Genomic DNA, 10093 nt, shown 5'->3' with positions numbered 1-10093 from the left:
CCGAGATAAGCTTTAGATATAAAGGAAACCAGAGTACTGTTTTGAACTGTAGACACTTCTACAAAGCAGCAGCGGCGGCAGCAGCAAACACACACACACCCAACCCAACCCAACCCCCCCCCCCCCGCCCCGCAGGTGCAAGGAGGGTACCTGACTCTCCCCCTTTTCTCCCCAGAAGCTTCCCCCACCCATCCCCCTGGAAGATGTCTTCCCTATGCCAGAAGGGAGGGGAGTGAGAGACATTCTTTTTTTAAAAGTTTTTAAAAAGATTTTATTTATTTGAGAGAGAGGGAGGGAGGGAGGGAGGGTGAGCGAGAGCCCACGCATGAGTAGGGGGGAAGGACAGAGGGAGAGGGAGAGGCAGACTCCCCGCTGAGCAAAGAGGCCAAGGCAGGGCTCAATCCCAGGATGCCGGGATTGAGAGATCTGACTTCAGCTGAAGGCAGCCACTTAACCTTAACAGACTGAGCCACCCAGGTGCCCCGTGAGTAACATTCTGATCTTCAAGGACAGGAAGTTCAGAATGAGAATGAGAATTCTGGACAAACAGATCTTGCTTTTTTGTTTGTTTTGTTTTGTTTTAAATCCTTAACGTTCCTATAGCCTCGCCACATTGTTGAGTTACCCTCCCACAGTCGCCTCTCCTTGTTCAACCCAATATACAAGCATTTAGGGTTTGCTCCTTCTCAGGATCTTCGTTTCCTCAGGAGGGCTTTGTCATGTGACACTTGTAGGAAACAAATTTGTATGCTCCTTTTCCTGGTCATCTGTCTCATGTCAATGTCATCCTCAGGGTCAGCCACAAACCCTACGAGGATGGAGGTAAAGGTCGTGCCTTGGTGACATCTTCCTTTCCAGCATCTTTGAATTCTACCTCCTTCATGACCTTGTTCCTTCAGTGTGCTGCCCTGCTCTCAGCTATCATCCAAAAAATGCCACAAATATGGGCGATGCCTTTCCAAGCTAAACACACTCTTACCGTACGACCCAGCAATCCCACTCCTTGGTATTTATCAACGGCCCAAATGAGTTGAAAACTGACGTCTGCACAGAAACCTGCACACAGACGTTCACGGTAGCTTCATTCATAACTGCCTGACCTTGGAGGCAACCAAGAAGTCCCTCAGGAGGTGAATGGATATGTAGGCTGGGGTACATCCAGGCCATGGAATGTTTTTCGGGGCCGTTGGAAAGAAATGAGCGAGCTATGGAACTATGGGTAGCTGTGGGGAGCCAGGTGGGGGAACCGTACATGTGTATTCCTGACTGAGAGAAGCCAATCTGAAATGGTGAACATAACTCACGGTTCCCACTAAATGTGACATTGTGGAGGAGACAGAACTGAAATCAGTAGGCTGGAGAGCAGAGTACAAACTGCAGCGGACAGCGTCATGGCCGGACAGGCGTTTAGAGAGGGTTTCTCCCCCTCTTTGACCAGGTTTTAGGTCAAAGGAGTGCAGCCAACATTGTAACCAAAGGAGGCATTGTGCTCCCATAAAAATCTCCAGGACAAGGACTGCAAGCAACAGGAGCAGCTATTGGATGAGGCTCTAAAGGAAAAGGGTGGAGAGACTCAACCAGTTGGCATGCAAGTTGGCGAGAAATTTCTTCTCCCAGAGTATGGAGGCATCGAAGTAGTTGTAGGTGACATGGATTGTGACATTCTCAGAAAAGATGTAGCCTGAAATAAATCATTATTGAAACGGCGTCATGTGAAACTACCCAGTCCACTGAAGTTGTGCAGTCCTGCATTACGTAAATAATTTCCGTGTCTCTTTTTTATAATAAACGAATGATATCCACACTAGTAATAAGAAAGATGGAGGGAGGGAGGGAGGGAGGGAGGGAGGGAGGGAGGGAGGGAGGGAAGAAAAAAAAAAAAAAGATCTGTAGGCTGCCAGGGGTTTTGGCGGGGTTGGGGGTGTGTGGGGGGGATGATGAACAGGCAGAACACAGAGGATTTTTAAGGCTGTGGAACTACTGAGTGTACTACTATGATGGTAAGATACCTTTGTCAAAACCCATAGAATGGACAACACCAAGAGTGAACCCTAGCGTAAACTCTGGACTCTGAATGGGTGATGATGATGCCTCAGTGTAGATTCATCCATTGTAATCAACACACCGGCTCTGGCACAGATGGGGGAGTGGGAAGCTCTGAGGGAGCACACCTGCGCCTCTGCATGTTGGGTGGTGGGGCGGGGAGCAGTGAGCGGTGGCAGAGCAGGTGGCATATGGGTACCGTCCGTATTCGCCAGTCAGTTTTGCAGTGAACCCAAAATCGCTCTAAAGAAATAAATAAAGCCCCACTAGACAGACGGACAGATACGTACACACGTGTACACACACACACACACACACACGCATGAAGGGACAAACACAAGAACAGACAGACAAGCAGACCTGATGTGGAGCTGCCAAGCACGCGGTCAAGAAAGAATTCTTGAGATGTTTCTGGTGCAACCAGGTGCTTTTATTATAGCATGGGGACGGGATCTGTGGGCGGAAAGAGCCGCACTGGGACTGTGAGGCGTTAACTGGTGATACAGTTTCTAGTGAGTGGGGGTTAGGGCTAAGGTAAGTCTCTAAGGAATTTGTGTATACTGAGAGCAAGGTCTCCGAGACCTTGCAGGGCTAGCTCTTGTCAAGGTAAGGTCGGTCCCTACTGTTTTAGCAAAGCGGGAGTCATGAGGCCCTTTAGATGTGTGTCAGTGGGCCACAGGTTGATAGAGGGGTGTTAGCATATTCTGGGCGTCTGTGGTTATGAGAGTGAAGTGACACTGACTACAGCAAATCCTCATCGGTAAAACGTTAAAAAAAAAAAAATCCTTGAGAGAGTTGTAGGGCTGTTACACCCTGTATGTCTCAGGGATTTATCGGCGGGCTGCAAGTTGTAAGGAGACCTCATTGTCGCTTCATTTCTCTTGCCTTCGCTCTCCTCATCAAGTCCGACACCGACATTCCAGTTGGACAGTCTAGGCCCCGCGGTGGGGGGGGGGGGGGAGGGGCGGGGAAGGAGAGAGTCTCCTCTACCCTCTTGGGGGTCTCTGGCTGGGCCTAGGATGGCGACCGACACAAGAGATTCACGGGAGAAGGGCATACGACGGTTAGTGGGTGTTTACATGGACGGGGCAGGAGAGTAAAGACAAGGCATCAGCCAACTTGTGAAGAATGGAGAAGACAAAGGGGTTCGGGCAAGGGGCAGGCAGGTCGGTAGGCCGCGGTGAGAGACGTCCCCGGGAAGACAGGGGGTGGTCGAAGAGGGTTTATTGACGTGGATTGTTCAGACCCTAATTCTCCCGGTCCCCTCCCCTTGTCTCTGGTGATGAAGAATGTCTGTCTTCTTCCTGGTTCCAGGGCAGGTACCTTTCACACGGGAGTTCGACCTCTTGCTCTCACGAAGAAAAGAAGGGTCAGAATATCCTTCCTGCAGCTGCTGTGTCTCCAGTGAGTTGAATTCAAAGTAAGCCATGTACCGATGAGGCACCTTTCAGGGGTGACACGTTCTGGTTTCCTTGAGGGCAGTCTGGGTAAGTGGCTCATTGGTCCTTGTTCCTCGGGAATCTCTCATCCCCTCTGTGGTTCCCGACAGCTGGCGGTGTCTTGCTCCTGTCGTTCCTACCGTTCCTGACGGTCCTCCTCTGCAGCGGCAGTGTTCCTCAGCATGGGCTCCTTAGGCTGGGTGTTAAAATGTGAAGTGTCCCCCCCACCCCCACCCCCACCCCGCTGTCCCTAGTTCGACCCTGGGCCCTACAGAGTCTATTGTTGCTACGGTGTTTCTCTGTGTTTAATCGCCTCTGGGTGATCGCTTATGGACTTTCTGCTTATAAACCCCAGACTTCATGTCCATTCGGAATTAGAGATAAAACTGCCTAGCTGATTTTCTGACTCGGTAGCCTCGTGGACACGACCTATTCAAGGGGACCTAACCCTAATATCTTGGTCATCTTGGTCTTCTTCCTTGCCTTGGCCGTGCGCCAGACCTCCTATCTGAACGGATTGTACCGCTGTTCACCTGGTGACCCTGATCCAACCTCTGGGAGCGTTTCCTCATTTTGTTTCTCTCTGAGCCACAAGCCCCCCCCCCCAAATCCCCCAGGCCTCTGCGTGTCCTTTGTCACTTGGCCCTCTTGAGAGGGTGTTTCACAGAGCCTAGGTTTTTAATTTTGATGACTTCCCACCTCTCCGTGTCTTTTTCATGGATCATGCCTCTGGTGTCAAGTCTTAAACTCTCTTTGCCTGGCCCTAGTTCCTCAATTTTTCTCTTAGAGCTCCTCCCCCCCCCCCCCCCGGTGTGTTCCAGTTTTATGTTTCCCATGGCAGTGTGTGATCCATTTTGAGTTCACATTTGTGTGAGGGGTGAAGTGTGGCTGTTTAGGTCAAAGCTTGCTTGCTTGCTTTCCTTCTTTCTTTAATTTAAACACTTTTTGGGGGGGGGGGACAAGCGGGGAGGAGGGTGTGTGTGTGTGTGTGTGTGTGTGTGTGTGTGTGTGAGAGAGAGAGAGAGAGAGAGAGAGAGAGAGAGAGAGAGAGAGAGAGAAGCAGACTCCCTGGTGAGCAGGGAGCCCCCGATGGGGGGGCTTGATCCCAGGACCCTTCGATCATGACCTGAGCCGAAGGCAGACGCTTAACCGACTGAGCCACCCGGGCGCCCCAGCTTTCTTGTTCCTTTGTCTGCCTGCCTGCCTGCGTGCTTGGTCTGTGGATGTCTGATTACCGTCCTCTGATGTCACGGGGAGGTGGGCCATCTTTCCTCCTTCGAGTGGCCTTTGAGCATTTGTCAAACCTCTGTTGGGCTTGGGCGTATCTGTTTGGGTATCTGTTCCGTGATAGCTCTTTGTCTGGCAACCTCACAGGTCTCTGTCGTCGCGTCTAGAAATAAGCATTAAGCCAGGGGCGACTTTATTTCCGAGTTTTGTTTTGTTTTCACTTGTTTTGTTTGAAATCACCGTAGCGATTTTAATTCCTTTTGCCCATCCGCTTGTTTATGTAATCTCCACTCCCATCCAGTGTGGTGCTGGAACTCACAACCCCTGCAGATCAAGAGTCGCAGTCGCGTGGTCCTCCGACTGACCGAGCCAGCCTGGTGCCCTGAAATATGTGTACTTGCAAAACAAATGTCAAGACGGCACCCACAAACTTTTTACCGCGAAACCGCCTTTGGATCGCCGCACTCTTGAGTTGAGGAAATACCAGTAAAGAACGTAGGTAGTTTAGCCCACTAAGGAAGAATCAACTTTAAAGGAAAACCTTCTTTTCAAGTGTCTGATGTTTGGTCAGTTCTCTCAACTCAGTAGATGTCCAGCCTTCAGAGTTACGGTATTTGCTTGATTTCTCTCTTGTCCGCGTTTCCTCATTTACTTTCGCAGTGCTCAGGATGTATGGTGTACAGAGAACAGTTTTCATCCGTGTGTGTGTGTGTGTGTGTGTGTGTGTGTGTGTGTGTGTGTGTGTGTTCTGGTGGTGGCGGGGGGGGGGGGATGTTGTGACTGTGGGATCAGGGATTCACACAGGTAAGAAGAAGGCAAAGAGAAAGGCTTGGAAAGGAAACCATTAAAAGCCCATGTTCAAATGGTGAAGGTGAATGTAATAAGAGTTCCTTTAATCAAAGGAAGTCTTGCTGGAGGTTGCTTCTGCCCTCTCCTCCCTGGATAGGAGGGTGAGGTTTTTTAAAGGTCCCTACGGGGCACAGAAAGCAGTAAAGCGCCATAGCACCTGGCTAGGATGCTGCTCTGCTGCCCTCTAATGTCGCATCCTCTGCTACTGTGGATGTTTTCCTCTGACTACTTCCTGTTTACAGGTGTTTATCTTTTTTTTTTCTTTCCATAATAAAGATTTTTATTTATTTGAGAAAGAGGGCGTGAGTGAGAGAGCACAAGCAGGGGGATCGGCAGAGGGAGGGAGAGAAGCAGACTCCCCACTGAGCAGGGAGCGTGATGGGGGGCTCTGTTCCAGGACCTTGGGACTATGACCCGAGCCAAAGGCAGCTGCCCAACCAACCGACTGCACCACCCAGGCGCCCCAAGACAGGTGTATGTCTTGGATGCTTAATGCTGCTCCGCGTCTGTGGTTTGTGTGTTTGTTTTTTAAAGCTTTCTAATTTTAAGTAATCTCTATGCCCATCCAGCGTGGTGCTGGAACTCACGACCCCTGCGGATCAAGAGTCACCCGGTCCTCCTCCGACAGAGCCAGTCAGGTGCCCTGAAATACGCGTACTTGAAAGACGAAAAAAGGAGGAAAAAAAAAAAAACAAACTTTTTTTCCTTTACACGCCAGAGGAAGTGCTACGCCTGGTTTTTCTTTTCTCCTTAATATCATGGAACATTTCATCATCAATTATTTACCTCTTCTCAAGCACCACCCACCCTCCCTTCCTCTCTTACCCCCCCCCCCCGCCCCCCCACCCTGTGTCCTAGTGTTGGAATGCGCGGATGTCCCGGAGCTGGATTTGTTTAGTGAATGGCTATTTTAACTCCCTTCCTCCCCATTCCGTGCCTCCTCCTCCCCCCCCGCCCCCCCCCCCACCGTGTGTTTCAGGGTTATGGTCACAGATGCTGAAACCGAGATATATGTGTGTGTGTGTGTATAATATATATTATATAATATTAAATATATCAAATATATTTAATAAATATATAATATATATTTATATATAATAAATATATTATTTATTTATATATTATATAAATAAAAATATAATAAATATATAATAAAATAAATATATAATATATTTAAACATATTAAATGTATTTAATAAAAATGTTAAATATAAATATATTAATATATAATATTATATATATATATATATATATTTAAATACTGATTGATTTATTTATTTGACAGGGAGAGAGAGACAGCCAGTGAGAGAGGGAGGGAACACAAGCAGGGGGAGTGGGAGAGGAAGAAGCAGGCTGCCATCGGAGGAGCCTGATGCGGGGCTCAATCCCAGAACGCCCGGATCATGCCCTGAGCCGAAGGCAGACGCTCAACGACTGAGCCACCCAGGCGGTTTCGGGGGAAACCGATATTCTTATCGCCACACCTGCCTTTGCACGGATGTTCCCCCATGCCTGTTTGTTGTCCTTGGATGTCATCGTGGTACACGCAGAGAGGGATTCAGTGTGCACCTTTCTGGGGGCGTGTGTCAATCACCCCCTTTCTGCCCTCCTGAGCTTTCTTCGTATGCTTGAGAGAGACTTCCTCCCCTTGAAATGATAGAAGAAAAATGGTTCAACCGTTGTTGTTCTAGGAGTACTCACACGGTCTCTGTTTTCCGTTCCCTGCCTGCCCCCCGAAATTTGTCTTAAGTCCTCCCAGAGGCCCAGGGCACCGCCCGTGTGCCGCTGTGGGAAGCCCGCGTAATGCCGGCCGGGCCTCTGGGGCCTGCCGGTGTCTGCGGGGAATTTTATTTTATTTTTTTAAGATTTTATTTATTTATTTCACAGAGAGAGAGAGAGAGAGAGAGAGAGAGAGAGAGACAGACAGACAGGCAGGCAGGCAGACAGGCAGACAGACAGCGAGAGAGGGAACACAAGCAGGGGGAGCGGGAGAGGGAGAAGTAGGCTTCCCGGTGAGCAGGGAGCCCGACGGGGAGCTGGAAACCAGGACCCTGGGATCGTGACCCGAGCTGAAGGCAGACGCTTAGCGACTGAGCCACCCACGCGCCCCCCTTTGGGGAATTTTCCGCCCACGTCCGCTTCCGGCGGGGGCGTGCGTGCGTGGGCGTGCGTGCGTGCGTGGGCGTGAGCGCATGCGTACGCGCGTGTCCCGTGGCCAGCCGGCTCCCTTTCCGGCTGGAGCGGCCCAGACACGTTTTCCCAGTCTGCCCTGGGGTGCTGCAGCCGTGCCGCGCTGGTCGGGGGCTCCCGAGGCTGACGCCCCGGGTCCGCGCGCCCCACACCCTCCGCCCGCCCCTCCGAGGTGGGGCCGGGACAAGATCGGGTGGCCGGGCGGCCGGCTGTGCGCCTTCACGGGCCCGCGATCTGGATCTGTCTCGGTGTCCTTTGCGCCGGTTGTCGGGCGCCACCTGGCGGCCGCTTTTATATAGCGTCACCCTGCCAGAGCGTCGCCGATGTCAGTAAGGGATGGCATTTGGCTGCGGTCCCCAAGCCGGAGTTCCAGGAAGCCGGTGACACTAGCGTGATTGTCCCGCTCTCTCTGGGGTGTCGGCGCGCGATCGGCTCGCGGGAGATTGAACCTCCAGGCTTGTGAGGGTGTGACGCCGCCACCACCTCGCTCCCTGAGAGGGGTGTGGGGGGTCGCCTGGACGGGTCGACCAGCACCCACCGGTGTCCCCTCCTCGGCCCGTGGGGGAATGGGAGCGGGTGTGTCCGGCGCCCGGACGCCATCCGGCCGGTGGCTCCGGTCGGTCGTCGGGCCTTCCGTGTCGCGCGGTTTTCTCCCGTGTCGCGCTCGAGCCTTGAGAGGAAGCCCGTGGATGGCGTGACGGGCCCGGCCACGGGGCACGCGTGGGGTTCCGGTCGTCTGACCCGATTTTCTTACCAAGCTTTCCGAGGCTCGCTGCGGAGGTGGGGACCGGAGGGGACCGGAACGGACCGGACCGGATCGGGTCGCGAGGGGAGGCACGGATATGGCGCCCCAGGGGCCCGGCCGCGATTCCCATTGCGGTCCGGCCGTCGGGGACGCCTCCGTGGTATCGCCCCCTCCCCCCCCAGTCCCAACTGGGAGTCGGGGACCGGCATGGGACCGGCATGGGACAGGCGTGGGGCCGTCCTGAGGGCCGGGGAGGAGGGCGTCCACAGGTGCCTCCGCAGGACTTTGGGGATTTTTCTAAGTCCTGACGTGGGGACGACAGGCGGACTGGGGGAGGGCCTACCCGGCCCGCTCCACCTCCCGCGAGTCCCCCGTCGGTCCCGGCTGCCGCCACGCTCCCGGGGTCGACCAGATGGCCCTGGGGGCTCCAGGGGCCGGGGCTGATGGAACGGTGCTTGGGGCCGGTGGCCTGGCTACGGTCCCAGGAGGTCCCGGTGACTTGTGTCTAGGCCCCGGCAGTCGGCGTGGTGATTTTGTCACCTGAAATGAGCACTTTTTGTTGCCAGGTAGGTGCTGACACGCTGTGCTTTGGCGACTGTCGCCTTAGAGATGGGGACCTCTGGGCGTGTGCGGGGCGGGGGGGACCTCTGGGCTTGACCATGGTGCCAAGCCCGGCTGTGCCCTCGCTTACTTGAGCCGTCCGCGTGGGCCTGTGCGCCGGCTCGGGTGCCTCCAGATGGTCCAGGCCGTGGTGCCGCCTCCGGTCTCCAGCACCCGAGGGCGGTGTGGGCAGGCGGCGTGGGTGCTTTACCCCGTGCGCTCCCCACTGCGGGCACCTGGCTGCGGTCGTGACAACCCTTGTCCCGCAAGGCTCCGTGCCACGTGTCAGGCGTCCTCCTTCCTTGGGTTGTCCGGCTGCTCTCGCCCTGGGGTCGAGGGGTGCTGGCGAGGCTGAAAGCAGGTCCCTCTGGTTGCTGTCCTCGCCGGGCTTTCCCCCCCTCGGGACCTCCCTGGGCACATTCTGCCGATCGATGTGGTGATCTCGCGCTCTCCCGGGCCGGGCCTAAGCCGCGTCAGACGAGGGACGGACATTCATGGCGAATGGGACCGCTCTTCTCGTTCTGCCCGCGGGCCCTTCGCGCTCCTCCTCCTCCTCCGCCTGCTGTGGCGGTGCGGGGAGGGCGCGGGGGGGGTGTGTGGACTCCGGCCCGACCCCGCCCTCCCACGTTCGGCCTCCCGGTGTCTGTGGGACCGGGGTCCTCTGACGCAGCGGACACTCTCGCTTGCCTTTCTTGGCTTCGTGTGGTGAGCGGCTCTCCCTGCCATGGGGAGGGCCGTCCCGACGCCGCGCTGCTCACCGCCTGGGCGTGCTGAGCGCGTTGCGCCTGGCCCTCCGTGGTGCCCCTGGAGCGCTCCAGGTTGTCTCAGGTGCCCGAGGCCGAGCGGTGGCGTCGTTTCCTGTTCCCAGCGACCCCCTCGGGTCACCGCTGTTGGTGGTGTAGTCCGAGGAGCGGGTGGTGGAGTCGGTAAGGGAGGACCACCTGCCCCCCCCATGGGGATGCGGGCGCCTCGTCGTCCCCCTGGCGCATGCCGTGCTGGG

The sequence above is a fragment of the Ursus americanus genome, unplaced genomic scaffold (genome assembly GCF_024610735.1).
Source record: "Ursus americanus isolate L20-20 unplaced genomic scaffold, mUrsAme1.1.p SCAF_169, whole genome shotgun sequence".
Taxonomy (NCBI): Eukaryota; Metazoa; Chordata; class Mammalia; order Carnivora; family Ursidae; genus Ursus; species Ursus americanus.
Note: the sequence above shows the minus strand (reverse complement) of the source record.